Genomic DNA, 18,967 nt, shown 5'->3' with positions numbered 1-18,967 from the left:
GTGCCATACCAGTCCCCAGAACCGGGCGACAGATTGGGGAATTCCTAGGGGCAGCAGGGTTCTGTCCAACTTGGATCCCAGGATTTTCAGATCTAGCTAAGCCACTCTATGAAGCCTCAAAAGGAAAGGAAATGGTACCCATTAACTGAGGTCCTGAGCAGGAAAAAGCCTTCACAACCATAAAGGCAAAGCTCACTGAGGCGCCAGCCCTAGGGCTCCTAGATGTGACTCGGGGACTTTACAACAGGGTAGCCCTAGGAGTTCTGATTTAGGACTTGGGACCCTGGCAGAGGCCAGTAGCCTACCTCTCCAAACAGATTGACCTGGTTTCTTCAGGGACCTTGCAGCCACAGCCTTATTAGTCAAAGAGGAAGATAAGCTCACTCTACGGTAAGACAGAACTTATATGTTAAAGTGCCTCATGCTATTGTCACCATCATGGAAGCTAAGGGGCAACATTGGCTGATTCCTCTGACTGAATCACTCAACCAGAGGAAACCCCTGAGCATGATTGCCGAGAAGTCCTAGAGGAGGTTTACTCCAGCCGGCCAGGTCTAACAGACAGGCCTCTACAGAATTCGGACTTAGTCCTAGATGCAGGAAAAAGAAGAGCTGGGTATGCAGTGGTATCAAACTTTGAAATAATAGAGGCACAGGCCCTGCCTAAAGGATGGTCAGCACAAAGGGCAGAACTTTGGGCCTTAGTCAGAGCCTTAGAACTACACTGACTCGCACTATTGCCTTTACTACCTTGCATATCCGTGGGGCCATATATAAGGAAAAGGGGCTCCTGATGGCCGGAGGAAAAGGAATAAAAAATCAGAATGAGATCTTGAAGTTACTAGAAGCAGTCTGGGAGCCCAAGGAAGTAGCAGTCATCCATTGTAAAGGACATCAGCAGGAAAAAGATTCAGTGTCAGAAGGGAACCGTCCTGCAGACACAGCGACAAGGCTAGCTGCTAAGGAGTGGGCGGTGCCATCGCAGATCATGCTGGCTCCTGAATTACCTGAACCTCTGAAATACACCCCTCAAAAAGAAGAATGGGCCCAGTAAGAAGAAGGTAAGAGGACAAAGGAAGGTTGGTGGATACTTCCAGATCATAGGGTCTATGTTCCAGAACAGTTAGCTCATAGAGTAGTTCTCCAGCAGCATGAACTTACCCATTTAGGGAAGAAGGCTCTAGAAGCCTTGTTAAGCACATAGTATCTAATTGCCCATCTCCACTCCTTATGCGCCTCAGCCTCTCAGCGCTGCCTCCTCTGTGCACAGAACAATGCAAGGCAGGGTCCTGTAGGACCCATAGGAATTCAGCACTGTGCACAGGCTCCCTTTGAAGATCTAGAGGTAGACTTTACAGAATTAGGGCACCTTCTCAGGCTGGGTTAAGGCATTTCCTACCCATACGGAGAAGACAACATAATTCAGTGGTTTGGAATGCCATTAACCGTAGGGTCAGATAATGGCTCAGCCTTGTAGCTGAAGTAGTACAGCAGGTAGCTAAGGCCTTAGGAATTAAGTGTAACTTACAGCCTACAGGCCCCAGAGTTCAGGGAAAGTAGAATGCATGAACCGGACTCTCAAACAGACTATGGCGAAGCTATGCGAGGAGACAAACTTACCCTGGACAGATATCTTACCACTTGTGCTCCTGAGAGTACACTGTGCCCCAAGGGCCAGGGTAGGGTTCTCTCCATTTGAAATTCTATATGGCAGACCCCCTCCCTTAATTCGGCCAAAGGGAGATTTGGGGGAAGTAGGGAAGTTAAAAATTCAGAAACAGCTACAAGGACTTGGGAAAACTATCCTTGAAGTCCACTGATGGGTTACTGATTCATTGCCCATCTCTCTAGGAACAGCTGTGTAGCCTCACAAGCGTGGGGACCAGGTTTAGGTAAAAGATTGGAAAAAGGAACCCCTTAAGCCAGTGGTTCTCAACTTTGGCTGCACTTTAGAATCACCTGGGAATCTTTTTAAAATCCTGATTTCTGGGCCTCATCCTCCAGAAATTCTGTTTCTTTGTTACTAATGTTGTGGCCCCACCCCATAACAAAGAAACAGAATATCTGGAGGGTGAGGCCCAGAAATCAGGATTTTAAAAAGATTCCCAGGTGATTCTAATGTGTAGCAAAGGTTGAGAACCACTGCCTTAAGCCAACCTGTAAGAGACCTTATCCGGTTGTACTAACTACCCTTTCAGCTCTAAAAGTTGCAGGACTGAACACCTGGATCCACCACTCCCGGGTGAAAGCAACTCACCAGCTGAACAATCAGCATCCAGAGTGGAAGGTAACCTCTGACCTGAACCACCCCCTGCGGATCATCTTCAAGAAGATGGCAGATCCGGCTGACCGACCTGACTTTGGTATTTCTGAATAATTATAGTTTTCATTTTTCTAACAGTTTTATTCTGTTTTTATACAAGTGTTGTGGGAACCCCCAGACTGATATCGGGAGGAGAACTCTGCCCTTGCTACTCCAAATTACTATTACAACCACGTTGGGGAAGATAATAAAGACTTGGCATGCTACACCTCTCTTTTTTCATCGCTCCCTCCCCGCCTTCAGCAGGAAATAGCTAGAGTGGTCGGCGACCTTATCTCCAATTCTTGAGTCTTCTTTAATCCCCAAGGCTAAGGCTAGCTTGTGGAACAAGAGGAGGGAATGAGAAGGAAAATAGGGGAGCAACTTTGAGGGTTTACAGTATAGTTCAGTATTTAGTTAAACAGTAATCTTACTTCCCCATTCTAACTGACTTGGGCAGAGCTGCAAAGCCCACCCTGAGGGGCCCTCCACAAAAAGATATATATACATATATATCTTTTTGTATATATATATATATACAAAACCTCCCCACGTTGGCAGTTCAGGCTTTGGACCAAAGTTCCCTGTGTAATAAAGGTAACTTTCCTGATTCCTCTGGGTGCTGGCTGTCATTCTCTCGGGCCATTTGCCACAACTGAACAAAAGCTCATTTAAAGATAATCTCTAACAAGGGGTTTCTGAAAGGATTTAGTCTCAGGGAAGCCTATCACAAGAAGCTTCCTCTCCTCTTAGCTCAGCTTCTGGCTGCACAGCTGCTCAGGTCACCTGTACGTTTGTGCAGAGCCAGTGGCTTCCTTTGCTACCCAATCAGGGGTACAGCTACCAGGGCAGCTTCAACTCCCTGCTGCAACTTTGTCTCAGAATCTAATTCTGAATTCCCAAGAGAAATTGTGATGGGCCAGGATTAGGTCAAGGGTCCACACTGACCGCCTCTTCCAAGATGTGGGAGGGGTGGAGTCTCTAAGTAGGAGTGTGTGTTGAGTGGAAATGGTGGCTTTCTCTAGACCAGTCAGTGGCTCTCAACCCTGACTGCACATTGGAATCACCAGGGAGCTTTGAAAACTACCCACCTCCCACTCCCAGATATTCTGATTTCAACAGTCTGGGGTGCTGCCTGGGTAATGGGAGTTTCAAGAGTCCCCCAAGTGATTTTAATATGAAGCCAAGGTACACACTACCACTCTAAAAATGCTCAGGTGTCATCCATCCCTCTAGGTTGGTCTTATTTCAGGCCAGGTGAAAGGTTCACCCTCCAAGGGGTGATTCCCAAGCCAGCTCCAAGATAAGATAAGGTCAGAATCTTGACTCCTAGGCCTGGTCGAGCCCTACTGAATCTGAATGTTTGGGGAAGAGCTCTGCTGATCCTTATCACTGAGAAAGCTGGGACCTTTGGACTAACTGACAATTTTTCCCATTATCCATGCACCTAGCATATAATCATGGGGGAATCAGCCCATGTGCTGATATCACTTCTGTGTAACAAAAGGTGAAGTAGAAATAAGCTTTCAGCCCAGCACTGCACAGCTGTCATTAGTAAAGGCCAAGTAGTCCCCTTGGAGAGAAGTAGGTAATAGGAACAGTTCTGACACTCCAATCTTTGTGCTTGAAGAACAGAGTAGACATCAGTGCTCTTTTTGCCTTGTGTGAGGTGATGCCCATCCCCAACCATGTGGTATGACTAGAGATGCTGTTTTCTTATGGAACCCACCACCCCAGACGTAGCCTGCTCTAGGGGAGGGCACCTGACCCAATCCATACCCACATCTTCTTGCTGCTGTGAGTGGACAAGAAATTGGCACTTGCCCAAGTGCAGCTAATCAGAACGCTTCCCTAGTATGTTTGAACATGAAGCCAGAAAATATCAGTATCTGTTTTTCTTTGCTGTTGGGGCCAGGAAAAGTCAGCCTGGGAGTTTCCAGGAGCCAAATTTCTAGTTTGCAGAGGATGCAGGGAGTGACATAGGTGAGCTATGGTAAATGTTCCTGATTCTGCTTTTCTTCCTGGTCCCTGAGCCTGGATCTTGGTAAGCCCCAGGTCTGGGTCCCAACAACTATGAGCACAACATAGTGAGCAGCTTTGCCTCCATATCCCAAGGGGCACTAATTCCATACTTTATCTGAAGGTCGATTTCTTGTCACCTCAGTCCTGGGGTCAGTTTCTGTGTTAGGGCCAGTGTCAGTGGATATCAGCCATTTAAAAAAATCCTTTTAATGTCAAGTTACAGAAAAACTTGAAGAAACACAATTGCAAAATGAACTTCCAGGCTTTCCTGTCCCAAAATTAAAACCATCTGTCAATGTCTGTCTCTATCAGGAGCTAGAATGTCTCTCATCTTTGCTCCTCTGCATATCTGTTTCATTCTCCTCATGTCTGCCAACCAAGGTTCTCTCTCACCTATAAACATGCCCTTAGCTGAGTTTGACCCTATAAGTGACCACCTGAGAAAAGAGAATTAGGGGAGAGAAAATAGAGCATAAATTATATCCAAGAGAGAAAAAATGATAAGAGAGAAAAGAAAAAAGGAAGAAAAAGGATATATATATATATATATATATATATATATATATTCACAGAACAGATAGATAAACAAAACAAAACAAAACAAAACAAAAATACAAACACCAAACCCCCAGCAAAGAGGGTGGGGGCAGAATCTGTAGAGGCTGAGCTTATATACAGAAAATAAGGTTTAAAATTGGATGAATATGGGGAGGATCTCAGTTCAGTATAGAGGAAGTAGAAAGGGGATGGGTGGATAAGAGGAAAGAGAATGAGAAGAAAATAATAATAATAATAATAATACATTTACAAAAAAACTTGATTTCAAAAATGGTATAAAAATAGCAAATAAAAATAAAATAAAATAGAGTGATGGAAAAATAATGTGAAAAGAAATAGAAAATAAAGCAACAAACAAAAACAGAAAAATGAAGAAAAAAAGAAAAAAAGAGATAACAAATACTATCTAATAAAAGAGAAACATGCAAATTGACCATAACCCCGACACCCTTCCCATTGGCTAATCAGCATATCCTTATGCAAATTAACTGCCAACCAAGATGGTGGCCAGCAGCCAGGCAGCTGAAGCGAACAGGAGGCTTGCTTGCTCCAGTGATGGAGGAAGCCAAGGTTCCCTGCCTGCCGCTGCCGGCCTCTGAGCTTGCAATTCTAAGAAACAATGTTGCAAGTATAGAAGCTAAACAAACTCCAGAAACCTGCTTTCAGCCAGCAGGGCTTCAGCCAGCAGGACCGCAACAGTGTTTCAATTATAGAACCCAAACAAACCCAGTACCTGCTTTCAGCAGCCGAGGTCTCAGAGCTGCAGCCGAGCCTCAGAGCTAAAGCTGGCTCTCAGCTCCAGTGACAGCCATAGAAGGTAAATAAATCCCAGAATAAAAGAAAAAAGAAAAAAAGGAGAGGTTGGGAGCTTCAGTCGCCCGCCAGCCTGAAAACGGCCCTCAGCCCCTCACCCAGACTGGCCAGGCACCCCAGTGGGGACCCCCACCCTGAAGCAACAAGATGGCGGCTAATTTGCATACTGATGGTGGGCGGCAGTGGGCAAGGCTATCCGCTGTCCCAGGACCCGGATCTGTGACTCTGCCGGGCAGGGGGCAGCGCTTGAGGCTGTCGGCCATCTAGGACCCGGATCCATGACCTGGCGGGCGGGGGGCAGTGCTTGAGGCTGTCGCAGTCTGGGACCCGGATCCGTGTCCTGGGGGCAGGGGGCAGCGCTTGAGGCTGTCCGTGGTCCTGGGACCCGGATCCGTGACCTGGCGGGCAGTGGGCAGCGCTTGACGCTTTCCGTGGTCCCGGGACCTGAATCTGTGACCCTGCCGGGCGGGGGGCAGCGCTTGAGGCTGTCTGCAGTCCTGGGACCTGGATCTGTGACCATTCCCGGTGGGGCGGCAGCTCACACAGGGGTGGGTCGGCCGGGGTTGGGCAGGGCAGGACACCTGGCTTCAGCCCAGCCCCAGTCACTCTGGGCAGGTGAGCAGCGCAGAGAGCCTCTGGACAGGGGAGGCAGGCCGGCGGAGGGCGGCCTGTACTCCCCACATGGCAGTGGTGACAGCTGTGAGCACGCCAAGTGGAGCCTGCAGGCTGAGCTGAAGTAGCGCCTGCAGGCCATCAGCGCCCAGGAGTGGCTGCGCAAGATCCGCCTCCTGGCCCAGAAGGTGCAGGATCGCAGGGACAGCCACCGTGGTGGCCAGACTGACATCCTCCTGGCTGCACCACGGGGGTTTGCGGATCTGCAAAGCCAGAGGCCTCCGGTGTGCACATCCCCCCTGGCATGCGAACATCCCCCAGCACACTGTCACCCTCCCATGCCTGCAACAGTTGCAAACCAAGGCGTGCACAAGTTCCCCCCACCTCTCCACCGCACTTCCATCAACCCGGCATGCCTAACACCCCCACAGGATGTGCACACATCCCCTCTGATGCGCTCATGTCCTTTGGAGAGTGTCTGGGTGTTCTGGGTGCTGAGAGTGGGCGCCTATGAGATGACAGTGAGAGGGCGGAGTGGTGATGCCCTGTTCCCAAGGAGGCCAGTGCAGCTACGAGATCACCTCTGGGGAGTTAATGCAGGTGCTGAGGCAGGAGCAGGTGCAGATAGACACACCTGGTGGGCATGGGCGGCCCTCGCTGAGGTGCCTTCGGTCAGCGTTCAAGATCAAGAACCCAGAGGCAGAGAAGAATTCCGTCCTCTCAGTGAAACAATGGGATAGTCGGGGCGACTGTAGAGGAGGAATGTGCACTTTGGGTGCCAGCACCCATGAGTGAAGGCTGCCCTGACTGAGCCTCGCTTGCTTGGGGCCTAGCTCACTCCTGCCGGGCAGCGGGTGACAGGACATGCTTTTCCGAATTAATGAGAGAAAACGATTCTCCTGCTGCCCACGAAGGTGGAAAGTGAAGTGGGGAGACATGTGGGGAGTGAGCGAGGTTCCCTGTCTGGGGGTTCCAAATCTGCTGTTGGTTTCTTTCACCGCTGACTAGAGATATACAGGGTGTCCCCCCAAAATGTATACACACTTTGAATACCTACTAATTCCAATGGTTTTAAGCATGAGACAGAAACAACAATGGAGCTGTTATCTGTTAAAAGTGTGGGCACAAACAGGTAGTTGGACATTTCCTGAGGGGTCTCAGATTGGAGAGGGTGAAGGCCAGACTGAGGGGCCCCTTTACCCCCCTACCCCAGTGCACGAATTTCGTGCACCGGGCTACTAGTTAATAATAAAAAAATAAAAATGAAAAAGTGATGTGTTGTTCCTTTGGCTGGCTTAAGATCCCAGTCTTCTGTGCTGTACTGTTTCTCAGGTTCCTGTTGCTGGGATTGAAGGTCTCTAGGCCAGTCCCTTTGGATTCTCAGGGACTATTTAGATTTTTTTTTTAATCCTTTGTACCATTCAGGGTGGAATCTGGGTACACACCCACAAATTGTCTCTTCAGGACAAAATGGCTGCCCAGGTTCTGGGCTCAGGCATGACTCAGCGCCAAACTCACTGCCACTTCTCCTGGACCCCCTCTCTCCCCAGATTCCACAAGTCCGAAACTTCTCCCGCTCTCCAGCCATGGGTAAGTGTCTGTATCCGAAAGGTCCTATGCACTAGGCTCAATGAAGAAAGGCACAGGTCACAGAGGGGGCAAAAGCTGCGCCTCTGAGTGCTCCTCTCCTGCCGGCACTCCTCTTCAGCCTTTCCTGACTGTGGACCCAGATCTAGAATCCCCTGCTATCCAGCAGTTCTGCGGACCTTCTTTACACAGCCAGACACTGTGCCTGTCCCAAGGGACGGCGCTCAAGCCGGTGCTGTGCAGATCCCCTCTGACCCTCGGGGCTCAGACAGCTGGCAGATTCTCCTTCCCAGAGGCTTGATTTTACCTTTCTCCAGGGGTCCTCTGCCCTTCCCAGCTGCAAACTGTCTCCTAGCTGAGTCTCCTTTGCCAATTTGGGCTGGATGTTATTCCTTTCAGCTGCTCACCTATCTGCTCCAGGACAAGGCTCGCAACACGTCCATCTATACCGCCACCATTTTGTCTCCCCTTGTATTCATTTTCGACTGGTTATTTTTTATGGCTTCTATGTCCTTTTCAATGCTTAATATCTTTGTTTAAGTTCTCACTGATATCATTCATTCTTCCCCCAAGGTTCTTGAGCATCATTATGACCATTTTTGTTGTTTTTTCAAAGGCATTTAGTTTATTCTCATCAGTGTTACTGATGTTCTCATGTTCACATTTCTCAGTGCACTCCTTTCCTTACAGTAGTTAATGTGCAATCTCACTTACAGACTGGGGTGGGGTGGGGAGCTCAGCCCAGAGAAGGGCAGGTGTTGGCACTCCACATGGACACAGCAGCTTGCCTGTCCTACGGGAACAGGGGTGACCAGAGGCCTCTGGTCTTTTTTGCATTGGTTGGTGATTCTCCATTCATGCTCCTTCCTGGCTGCCCAGGTCAGGGTGGGAACCATGCAGTTCAGAGCAGGGCTGAGCGGGGGCGGGGAGGAGCAGGAGGGGAGGAAAAGCAGCAGGCCACCTGAAAGGGCAGGGTAGATGGGCACAGGGGTGGCTCCTAGGGTAAGGCACAACCCTATCTTTGGCTCTCCTGGTGAGGAATTTCCTCACCCTATCCTTCAACCCCTCCCCCACTACCAACACACAGTCCCCTGGAGCCAGGGATACCTCCTGGGGTCCCTGAAACAAGGGGTTCTGCCACCCAACCCAGTGCTGCAGGGGTATGGAGGAAGGCACAGGGCAAACCCTGCCTGAGGACAAGGCAGGGAGGGGGCTAGGCAGGGATCTTCCCAGAAAAAAGAGTGGGGAGGGAGAAGACACCAGTCCCAGGAGCTGGCCCCCAGCTAAGGCCTAGAAGGGGGAGTACCTGGGGACTTCTACCTCCTTTTGGGGGCCAGCTGGAACCCCAGCCCAACCTTCTGTGACCCCTGGAGCCCACCAAGTGACCTGGATATTGTGTTTTGGGATGATGCTGGGATAGAGTGTCAAGGCCAAGATGAGGGGCAGTGGAGGTACGACTAAGGTATTTGTGCTTTAGCTGGGGGGTGTTAACTCCCCCCCACATACACTTGCCTCCAGCCTCCCCCCGGCCCCCCAACACACACACTCAGGCCAGAAAGAGGAGTGCCAGGATCACAGCCAGACCGGACACTCCAACTCCACAAACAGTGTGTGCAGGCTGGTGGGGGCTACAGGGTGGGAGGTGGGGCCTCCAAGTCAGATTCCAAGGGTCCATTGGGATAGCCCCACCTACCTCTAGCAAGCTCCTGCCTCTGAAAGCTATGGGCTGTCGGGCTGTCGGGGCTGTCAGGGAGGAGACTAGAAGTGAGAAGAGAGGTGAGGGAAAAAGCTAGACAAAAATGTCAAATGAGTCAAGTGACACCCAGCAGCACAGGGAGATGGGGAGCAAAAAAGAAAAAAAAAGAACCCTCTGGTTCACATGTAAAACTCAAAATCACTCACACTGGATGAGGCTAAAAAGAGAGAAATGCTTAGAAAATTTAGCAAACAACTGCTAATGCAGTGAGTCCTGCCCTGTTCCCAGGAGCTGGGCTCTGCCAACAGATCAAGACCAGAGATACCCTTCAAATGTAGCCCAGGCGATGGCTGGGGCTTGGGATTCCACCTTGGGATCTGCACCCATACTCTACAGCAGTGGTTCTCAACCTTGGCTGCACATTAGAATCACCTGGGAATCTTTTTAAAATCCTGATTTCTGGGCCTCATCCTCCGGAAATTCTGTTTCGTTGTTGCTAATGTTGTGGCCCCACCCCATAACAAAGAAACAGAATTTCCAGAGGATGAGGCCCAGAAATCAGGATTTTAAAAAGATTCCCAGGTGATTCTAATGTGTAGCCAAGGTTGAGAACCACTGCTCTTTAGGCATGCACACATTCAGTCTACTCCCACACCCCTCACCCCATCCTACCTCCCATGGCCCCCAGGGACCAAAGGGGACATCAGATACAGTCCCATTGGTTTGAAAAATAAAAGGAATCTTATACTTCAATGTTTCATTAGCTAAAAAAATGTTTTAAAAAGTATGTACAGGGGATGTGGAGCTGGGAGCCCTGCCGTGGGATGGGGTGGGGAGGGAGGGAAGGGCAGCAGCAGCCTGCCAGCATGCTCCTCTGGTTCCACCGCCTCTCTTATCTTCATTTGTTTTAAAGCAAAACTTCTCCACATTCACACGCACACACACCTGTGAGCCTCCAAAACCTCTCCTCCTATCCTCAGAAACTCTGGGTCTGTGCCCCTCACTCAGGACCTGTCCCACTCAGGTCTGAGGGGCCTGATGGGGCAAGAGAGGCTGAGTACAGGGTCGGGGAGAGAGAAGGGCGCTGGGCGCACCACCACCTGCCACCTTAGGTCAGTTTAGGTCAGTCGTGTAATTTCTCTGAGCCTCAGGTTTCCTCAGGTGTCACAAGAGCAGTCCCCACAGCCTCGCCTACCCCAGCCCCAGGTGCAGGGACAGACGAAGGAGATCGGAAGGCACTTTTGGGAAAGTGGAAGCACTGGGAGGTGGTGGCAGGAGGGGGCCCCTGCAAGTCCCATGGGGCTGCAGTGAAGGGTAGAGAAGAGGACGGCCCCTCGACTGCCCCTCCCCTGCCCAGCCTGGTTGAGTAGAATAGGAAAACAATTGCTAGGGGTTAGGAGAGGGGGAGCAAGTACTCCCTGACTGTGCACGTGTGTGTGTGTGTGTGTGTGTGTGTGTGTGTGTGTGTGTGTGACAGAGAGAGAGAGAGAGAGCGAGCGAGAGAGACATGCAGAGTTTGCACCACTGCCACTCTCTTTCAGCCCACTCGGATTGGGGTCAGGGGTGGGAAGGGAGGCCGAGGGGCTGGAGCATGCAGCACACCCTGCGGGTCCTGGGGAGGGACAGACAGTAGCTCGCGACCAAGATGGTAGTTGGGTGGGTGACAGGAGGGGGAGTGTGACGGCCTCATGGAGGGCTTGGTGGGGGTTACTAGAGGGCCTTGGCTGAGAGGCCAGCCTCGCCATCATGGCTGGCTGTTTCAAAGCTGTGCTCCATGCTCATCATGTTCGGCTCCAGCTTTCCCGTGTCACTGATGAAGGTGGTGTACCATAGGTATCACCCTCAGGCGGCTTCCCCTTGGGAACCCAGCTCTTCCGCAGGACACGGTGGATATTGGTGCACATGTCGCCCGCAATGGCATTCATTTCGCTGTCTTTGAAGTTCGGAGCAAAGTTCTGGCAGTAGTACTTGACAGCATGGAGGATGCAACTGTCCAGCAGTTTGCGTCTGGGGTCATTGGTGGAAGAGCAGATGCCAGTGCCACAGCTGTTAGCCAGTGTGTTCTGGTCAAAGAAGGAGGCCAGGAGGCGCCACAGCAGGACCTTGTGCCGTGTGCCTGCACTGACATGGCAGTTCATGAGCTTGTGATGTACACATTGGTACCTGTCACCAGCTCTAGCTGCTCAGAGGGGTCTCCTTCATCATAGAGCTTGGGGTGGCAGCGGTTACCGATCTGGTTGATAAGCGCGGCGGGGAGAGACGCCAAGTCTTGCCGCACCAGGATACGATTCCAGGATTCAGGGGTCACCTGCTCTGGAAGGGCCTCCACCTTCTTGGCACTTTGGCCGACATTCATCATGCTATACATGGTGTACATGTTACAGATCTGCCGGTATTGCTTATCTGTGCCCTCCTCGCCATCATCCTCCTTCTCCTTCTCCTCATTGTGATAGGAGCCTGGGCTGTCGCTAGTATAGGCGCTCGAGGTACCAGGGCTGGTCCGCTTGGACATGCTGGGCCCTCTCACCACGCCCCCTGTTGCCGCTGCTACCACAGCAGCCAAGGCCTGCTGAAGTGACCGGTTGGCGACCAGGTCCAATGTGGAGAACCTGGCCATCTTTCTGCTACCATTGCCACCACTGCTGCGGCCAACCCCGGCCTCCTTCTGGCTGCTGTCCCACAGCTGCTTGGCCAAGGGTGTGCTCTGCACTGAAGTCCGACTCCTGCTGTTCTATCTTGACATGGGACTAGGGGGAACGGGGTGCTGCAGGCCATCCAGCTCGATGTCTGAGCCACAGGGCTCTGGGGCTCGGAAGACGGAGCCTCCTTGGCATGGAGGCCCTGGGAGTCGCAGCTGGGAGAGCTCACCTTGAGGAAGAACTCAGTGCCCTTCTCCATGATCTCCTGGATCTGCAGGAAGCCAGTTGTGTACATGAGCAAGAACTGGTCCCCCATATTCATGCTCAGCCGCCCATGTAGCAGAAGCTGAGGATTTGTTGGAAGGACTTGGGTTGCACAGCCGCTGACAGCTCTACCACAGCGCTCTGGCTGCTGTTGAACAGGTCCCAGAAGTAGGAGCTGCTAGCAGCCAGTATGGCCCAGTGGGCCTTGAAGGCATGGCCTTTGACCACCTCTGACACATCACAGTACAGGCCCTGAAGCTGCTGCTCATTCAGACACTCCAAATGCTGTTGCCGAAGTTCAGGATCTCCATCTGCGGGGTCTGGGCCATGGTGGCAGCTGCACTGTGCAGCAGCGGCAGCCGTGCACCAGTGGTTCTCAACCTGTGGGTCGCGACCCCTTTGGCAGTCGAAGGACCCTTTCACAGGGGTCGCCTAAGACCATCCCGCATATCAGATATTTACATTATGATTCATAACAGTAGCAACATTACAGTTATGAAGCAGCAACGAAAATAATTTTATGGTTGGGTCACAACATGAGGAACTGTATTTAAAGGGCCAGAAGGTTGAGAACCACTGTAGGCCATTCATTGTGGGCCTGACCCCCCCCCCCGCCCCCCCTTCCCCCCCGGCCCCCCCCCCCCCCTCCACAGCTGAGCGCCTATAACCAGCGAAAACCATGCCGCAGCAGCCCTATAACCATTGTTTTAAACTCTCCATCTGATAGTTTGGTTGTTTCCATCTTATTGAATTCTTTTCTGGGGATTTCTCTTGTTCTTTCATTTGGGACATATTTCTTTGTTTCTCCATTTTGTCTTTGTGTATTAGGTAGATCTGCTATGACTTCCAAAGTTGTTATGATGGCTTTATGGTGAAGAGATCTTGTGGCACAATCTTTTAGGTCACCTAAGCTCCACGCTCCAGAAATGTTTCTTGTGGGTTATGTGCACTCTCCTATTGTAGTTGAATCTTTAATGCTGCTGGCCCTTTCATGGGTTGAGTTAACCCTTCAGGCTGGCTGACTATAAGAGTAAACCTTGAGCATTGTGTATGAGACACTGTGCAGGAACTTCCCCCTGAGGCAGAGTTGTTCCCAGTGGGGTCTGGTGCCTGCTAGAATCCCCCTTTGGATATGCCACTTGTGTGGCTAGTTGGGTCAAGTCCTGGTGTGGTCTGAAGCCCACCACTGGTTGTGTTGGTTCTGGATCAACTTGGGCAGGATTTAGGTACAAGGCAATGTCTGAAGTTGTATGTAATCTGCCTTGGACTACCTGTCTGTAGCTACTACACTGTTCACCGTGGCTGCATCTACTGGACCTGCGTGTGTGTTGGAGGAGCCAGTCTGTGTATAAGGATTGGCTTCCTCTAGCTTAGAACTGCAGTCATATCTGGAAAAGAACCAAGGCTTCCTGTGGTCTGCCTCCAGGTGAACCAGTTGCTCTGCCTCCCCCTGAGGTTGCCTGGTCTTCCTCTAGAGCAGTGGTTCTCAACCTTCCTAATGCCGCAACCCTTTAATACAGTTCCTCATGTTGTGGTGACCCCCAACCATAAAATTATTTTCATTGCTACTTCATAACTGTAATTTTGCTACTGTAAATAATATGTAATTATATATGTGTTTTCTGATGGTCTTAGGCGACCCCTGTGAAAGGGTCGTTTGACCCCCAAAGGGGTCGCGACCCCCAGGTTGAGAGCTGCTGCTCTAGAGCCTTCTGAAGGAAGACTATAGAGTGCACCCAGGCTGATTGTGAACCACAGACCATTCCACAGGTTGTAAGCTCAGTAGGGTGGGGCAACTGGGGTCAGGAGGATAGGTCTAGTGCAGTGATGGCGAACCTTTTGAGCTCGGCGTGTCAGCATTTTGAAAAACCCTAACTTAACTCTGGTGCTGTGTCACATATAGAAATTTTTTGATATTTGCAACCATAGTAAAACAAAGATTTCTATTTTTGATATTTATTTTATATATTTAAATGCCATTTAACAAAGAAAATTCAACCAAAAAAATGAGTTCGCGTGTCACCTCTGACACACATGTCATAGGTTCACCATCACTAGTCTAGTGAGTTCCCTAGTTGGGGGGTCACTCAATTAATTTCTCAATGAGGGGAAAGTAGCCCCTACTCTAGAGCCAAACCCCTGAGTTTCTGCCAGATTCTCCAACTCTAGTTCCCCCAGGAGGGGTGTGCTGCAGTTTTAGTTGGGTGCAGCCAACCATCCACTCTGCAGGAATAAGCTCAGCAGCCCCAAGCCCAGGGGGACAAATCAAAAGAATCTCCCATTGGGGGTGGTGCTAGCCCAGCTCATAGGAGGTGGCTAAGTACTTCATCACAGTCCCAGACAATAGCCTGCAAGGGACTCACACTTTGAATGTCCCAGCTCTGAGCTATTTTCCCTTCACCCTGTGGAACTGAGCCAAGTGGGGCAGGATATCCAGGACTTCCCATATCCTTTGGGGGGTAGGGGTGTCTGCAAATCTGTAGGAGGGGATGGGTACTTCTTTTCCTTCCCAGGGTAGCCCTGGCTGAGATGGCTGGGGAGATAGAAGTCCCTCCTCCCACAATGTAGCCATACACCTCAGCAGTGCCCACTGGTTCCTGAATAAAAGCTTCCTGGGGGACATTCTCTAAAAGTTCCAGCTCTCATAGCTTCTCAGCCCTTTTGGCTAAGATCAAGTGTAGTATCTATTCTTATCATTTTAATATCTGATACGTCTTCTATATGAGGACATATACTAAATATATTAATATATTAAATGAATTTTTGGAGCAGGGAGATGGAACAGGAGCTTGCTCCGTCCACTCCATGCGTTGACCCGGTATTGCAGTACCTCTGGAAATGGTGCACAAGAATAAATAAAAGTCCCAGCTCTGTGCAACACTCTTGTGCCTCTGCTGGCTGAACTCAGCAGGATGGGACCTTTCAAGTGGTTCAACAGGTGGGGAGAAAGGCACCAGATGTGCACTTGAGATGTGGGCGACCAGACCTCCTTCTAAAACCACACAACTTAGTCACTGAGTCTCCACCAAGAGCTTCTCCAGAAAAGGAGGGCACCAAAAGTCACTTCTGGGTGCAGCCAGCAGATCCCTCCACAGGACCCAAATATAGCAGAGTTGGGGACTGTACAGTGCACTCCACAGGCTGGTGCTATAACAATAGGAGTACTGGTGCCTGGGAGGTAGCATCTGGGTCACCCAAGCAGACAGAAGCCCCACTGATTTTCGTTAGCCGGTGCTAGGTGGGCTCCTCTTCCTGTCACTGTTATTTTGGGTTGAGATCCTTGCATGGAGTTGAGACCTCATGCTTCTGGGGAAAGGGAGTTTTGTAGCCATGATATCCTTCCTGCTCCTTAGCCACCACACCTGGACTCGGGGGCTAGTCATTTCTGCATCTCTGCCTTTCTTAACAGTCTCTATGTGGCTTCTTCTGTAAATCCTTGGTTATAATATTTCAGTTCAGCTAGCCTTTAGTTTAAAGGCTAGCTGAATAAATATGTTTAATGCTTTATAATATAGCTGTAAATCTGGTTGGGGCTGGGAGCAGGTGAGTATAGCTTCCACCTACTCTGCAGCCATCTTGGGATCCCTTCATCATTTCTTCAAATAGGTTTTCAATTCCTTGCTCTCTCTCTTCTTCTTCTGGTACCCCTATGATACAGATGCTATTAAACTTGATGTTGTTCCAGAGGTGCCTAAAACTATCCTCATTTTAAAAAATTATTTTCTTTTTGCTGCTCTGATTGGGTGTTTTCTGCTAACTTGTCTTCCAAATCTCTGGTTTAATCCTCTCCTTCATCTAATCTATTGTTGAGTCCCTCCAGTGTATACTTCATTTCAGATATTGTATTTTTCATTTCTTTTTCTTTTTTTAAATTAAATTTATTGGGGTGGCATTGGTCAACATGAACACTCAGGTTTCAGGTGTGGGTTTCTATGTTACAAGATCTGTATATTGTACCATGTGCTCCCCACCCAAAGTCAAATCTTATCTTGTCACCATATATTAGGACCTCCTTCTCCCTTTTCCCTTACCTTCTGGCAACCACCACATTGCTGTTTGTGTTTATGAGTTTCAGTTTTATATCCCACACAAGGGGCCCAGTGCATGAATTTGTGCATCTTGAAAGGAACCGTGGGCTATGAGGCTGCGGTGGGCACAGGGGCCGGTCTCGGCCCATCCTCCATGCCCCCGCCTGACCCCTCTGGCCACAGCCCCTGGTCCCCTCTCTGCTGGCAGCCCTGCTCCCACTGTTGCCACTCTCAAGCGCTGATGATGCCAGCCCTGCTCGCACCTACTGACAGCATGGAGAAATTGGGGCCAGCACTAGCAGCAGGTGCAAACAGGGCTGGTGCAGTCAGCAGCTGTGGCTACTGCTCCAATCACCCCTCAGGAGCAAGGGGAAGTGGAGAAGCCCTCAGGGTGATAGAGGCCAGCAGCTTCCACTCACACTCTCTGATGATGCTGAGCGATCAGGACCAGTGCCAGGAGCCAGCAGCAGGTGCGAGTGGTGGCTCCAGCACCAGCAGTGGGTGCGTTTGGCAGCTCCAGTGCCAGCAGCAGGTGTGAGAGGTGGCTGCTGGCCCCAATTGCCCCTCAGGAGCAGGGGGAAGTGGAGAAGCCCTGAGGGGCGATTGGGGCTGGCAGCCGCCGCACATACCTGCTGATGGTGCTGATCAGTCGGGGCCATCTCCTGGCACCAGCAGTGGGTGTGAGTGGAGCCAGAGCAGGATCAGGTGTGGGCGCCTGGCAGGAATGCAACACGTGGGAGCAAAGAATTTTCAGTAACCACCAGAGGCTCACCCTGATGACAGCAACTGGTGCCCCGCCTTGGTCTGGCACCCCCACTCACCATCCTGCCATAGCTGATGCCCACCATGTTCATTGTGTGCTCCCTGGTGGTTAGCACATGTCATAGTGACTGGTTGTTCGGTTGTACGGTTGTTCCGCTGTTCAGTCTATTTGCATATTAAGGTATAGATATAGATATAGATATAGATATAGATATAGATATAGATATAAGTATGAATGAAATCATATGGTTCTTAGTTTTTTTTGACTGACTTACTTCACTTAGCATAATGTTTTCAAGGTCTATCCACGTTGTTGCAAATGGCGCTATTTCTTATGGCTGAGTAGTATTCCATTGTGTATATGTACCACATCTTCTTTTTCCAGTGCTCTACCAAGGGACACTTTAGTTGTTTTCATATCTTGGCCATCATGAATGATGCTGCAATAAACATAGGGGTGCATATATCTTTGCGAATACATGTTTTCGAGTTTTTTGGGTACATACTCAGGAGAGGAATTGCTGGGTTGTATGGTAGTTCTAGTTTCAATTTTTTTGAGGAATCACCACACTGCTTTCCATATAAAAAGTGGCTGTACCAGTCTACATTCCCACCAGTAGTGGATGTGGGTTCCCGCTTTCCAAAGCCTTTCCAACACTTGTTATTGCTTGTCTATTTGATAATGGCCACTCTAACAGGTATGAGGTGGTATATCATTGTAGTTTTGATTTGCATTTCCCTAATTGCCAGTGAGGTTGAACACATTTCATATATCTATTGACTGAACATATGTCTTCTTGGGAAAGGTGTCTGTTGAGGCCCTTTGCCTCTTTTTGATTGGGTTGTTAGTTTGTTCGGTGTTGTGTTTTATGAGTTCTTTATATATTTTGGAAGTTAAACTTTTGTCAGAGCTACTGTTTGCAAGTGTCATCTCTCATCTGGTTGGCTGCTTCTTTGTTTTGTTGTCAGTTTCTTTTGCTGTGCAGAAACTTTTTAGTTTGATATAGTTTACTTTTAACTTTATTTCCCTCGCCTTCGGGGTCAAGTTCATAAAATGTTCTCTATGACCAAGATCAATAAGTTTGGTACCTATATTTTCTTCTATGTAACTTATTGTTTTGGGTCTTATATTTAGGTCTTAGATTCATTTTGAATTAATTTTTGTACATGGGGACAAACTGTAATCCAGTTTAATTTGTTTGCATGCGGGGTTAGGTCTCAGTTTAGAACATGTAATATTTTGATACCTCTATAGGGGTACCTCTTCCCTGCATGGAACTTCTCTATATTCAGAAGTTTTCCAGGCTCTTTTCCCCAGGATTTAGAAATTAGTAATGTGAAATATCAGCATTTTCTAACTTTAAAGTTTCCCAAAGATATATAACCACCAGTGACTGGTATCAACTAAACAAAGGTGGGGGGGGGGGGAGTTTTCAAACATTAAGAACTGCATAAGTTTCTGCAGTCTTCACTTATGAATTAATAGCTTTTCCTTTCTTCATAACTCCTAAAGCAAATATAGAAGTTTGATTAGGTATTGATAGTAATAAAGCTGAATTCCCTTTAAGAGTTTGGTAAATTAAAATACAAAAGCTCATATATAGTTGTTCAGTTACATTGTGAGTCTTGAGAAGCTGGAGGACAACCTCATTCACTCACCAGAATGTGGAATTCTGTTTCACAA

General features: G+C 49.4%; 2 pseudogenes; one reads left to right on the top strand and one right to left on the bottom strand.

The window, feature by feature from the left end:
- Window positions 1-11,300: 11,300 nt before the first annotated feature.
- LOC139005016 (nucleus accumbens-associated protein 1 pseudogene) lies at window positions 11,301-12,822 on the bottom strand (annotated as a pseudogene).
- A 2,315-nt stretch (window positions 12,823-15,137) lies between these two features.
- On the top strand, window positions 15,138-15,345 carry LOC139001495 (U2 spliceosomal RNA; annotated as a pseudogene).
- Window positions 15,346-18,967: the final 3,622 nt, after the last annotated feature.

This window comes from Myotis yumanensis, unplaced genomic scaffold, assembly GCF_028538775.1.
Source record: "Myotis yumanensis isolate MYYU_CA2020_CCGP unplaced genomic scaffold, mMyoYum1.0.hap1 SCAF_1, whole genome shotgun sequence".
NCBI lineage: Eukaryota > Metazoa > Chordata > Mammalia > Chiroptera > Vespertilionidae > Myotis > Myotis yumanensis.
The sequence above is the reverse complement of the archived record's forward strand: the minus strand, read 5'-3'. Positions and strand labels throughout refer to the sequence as shown.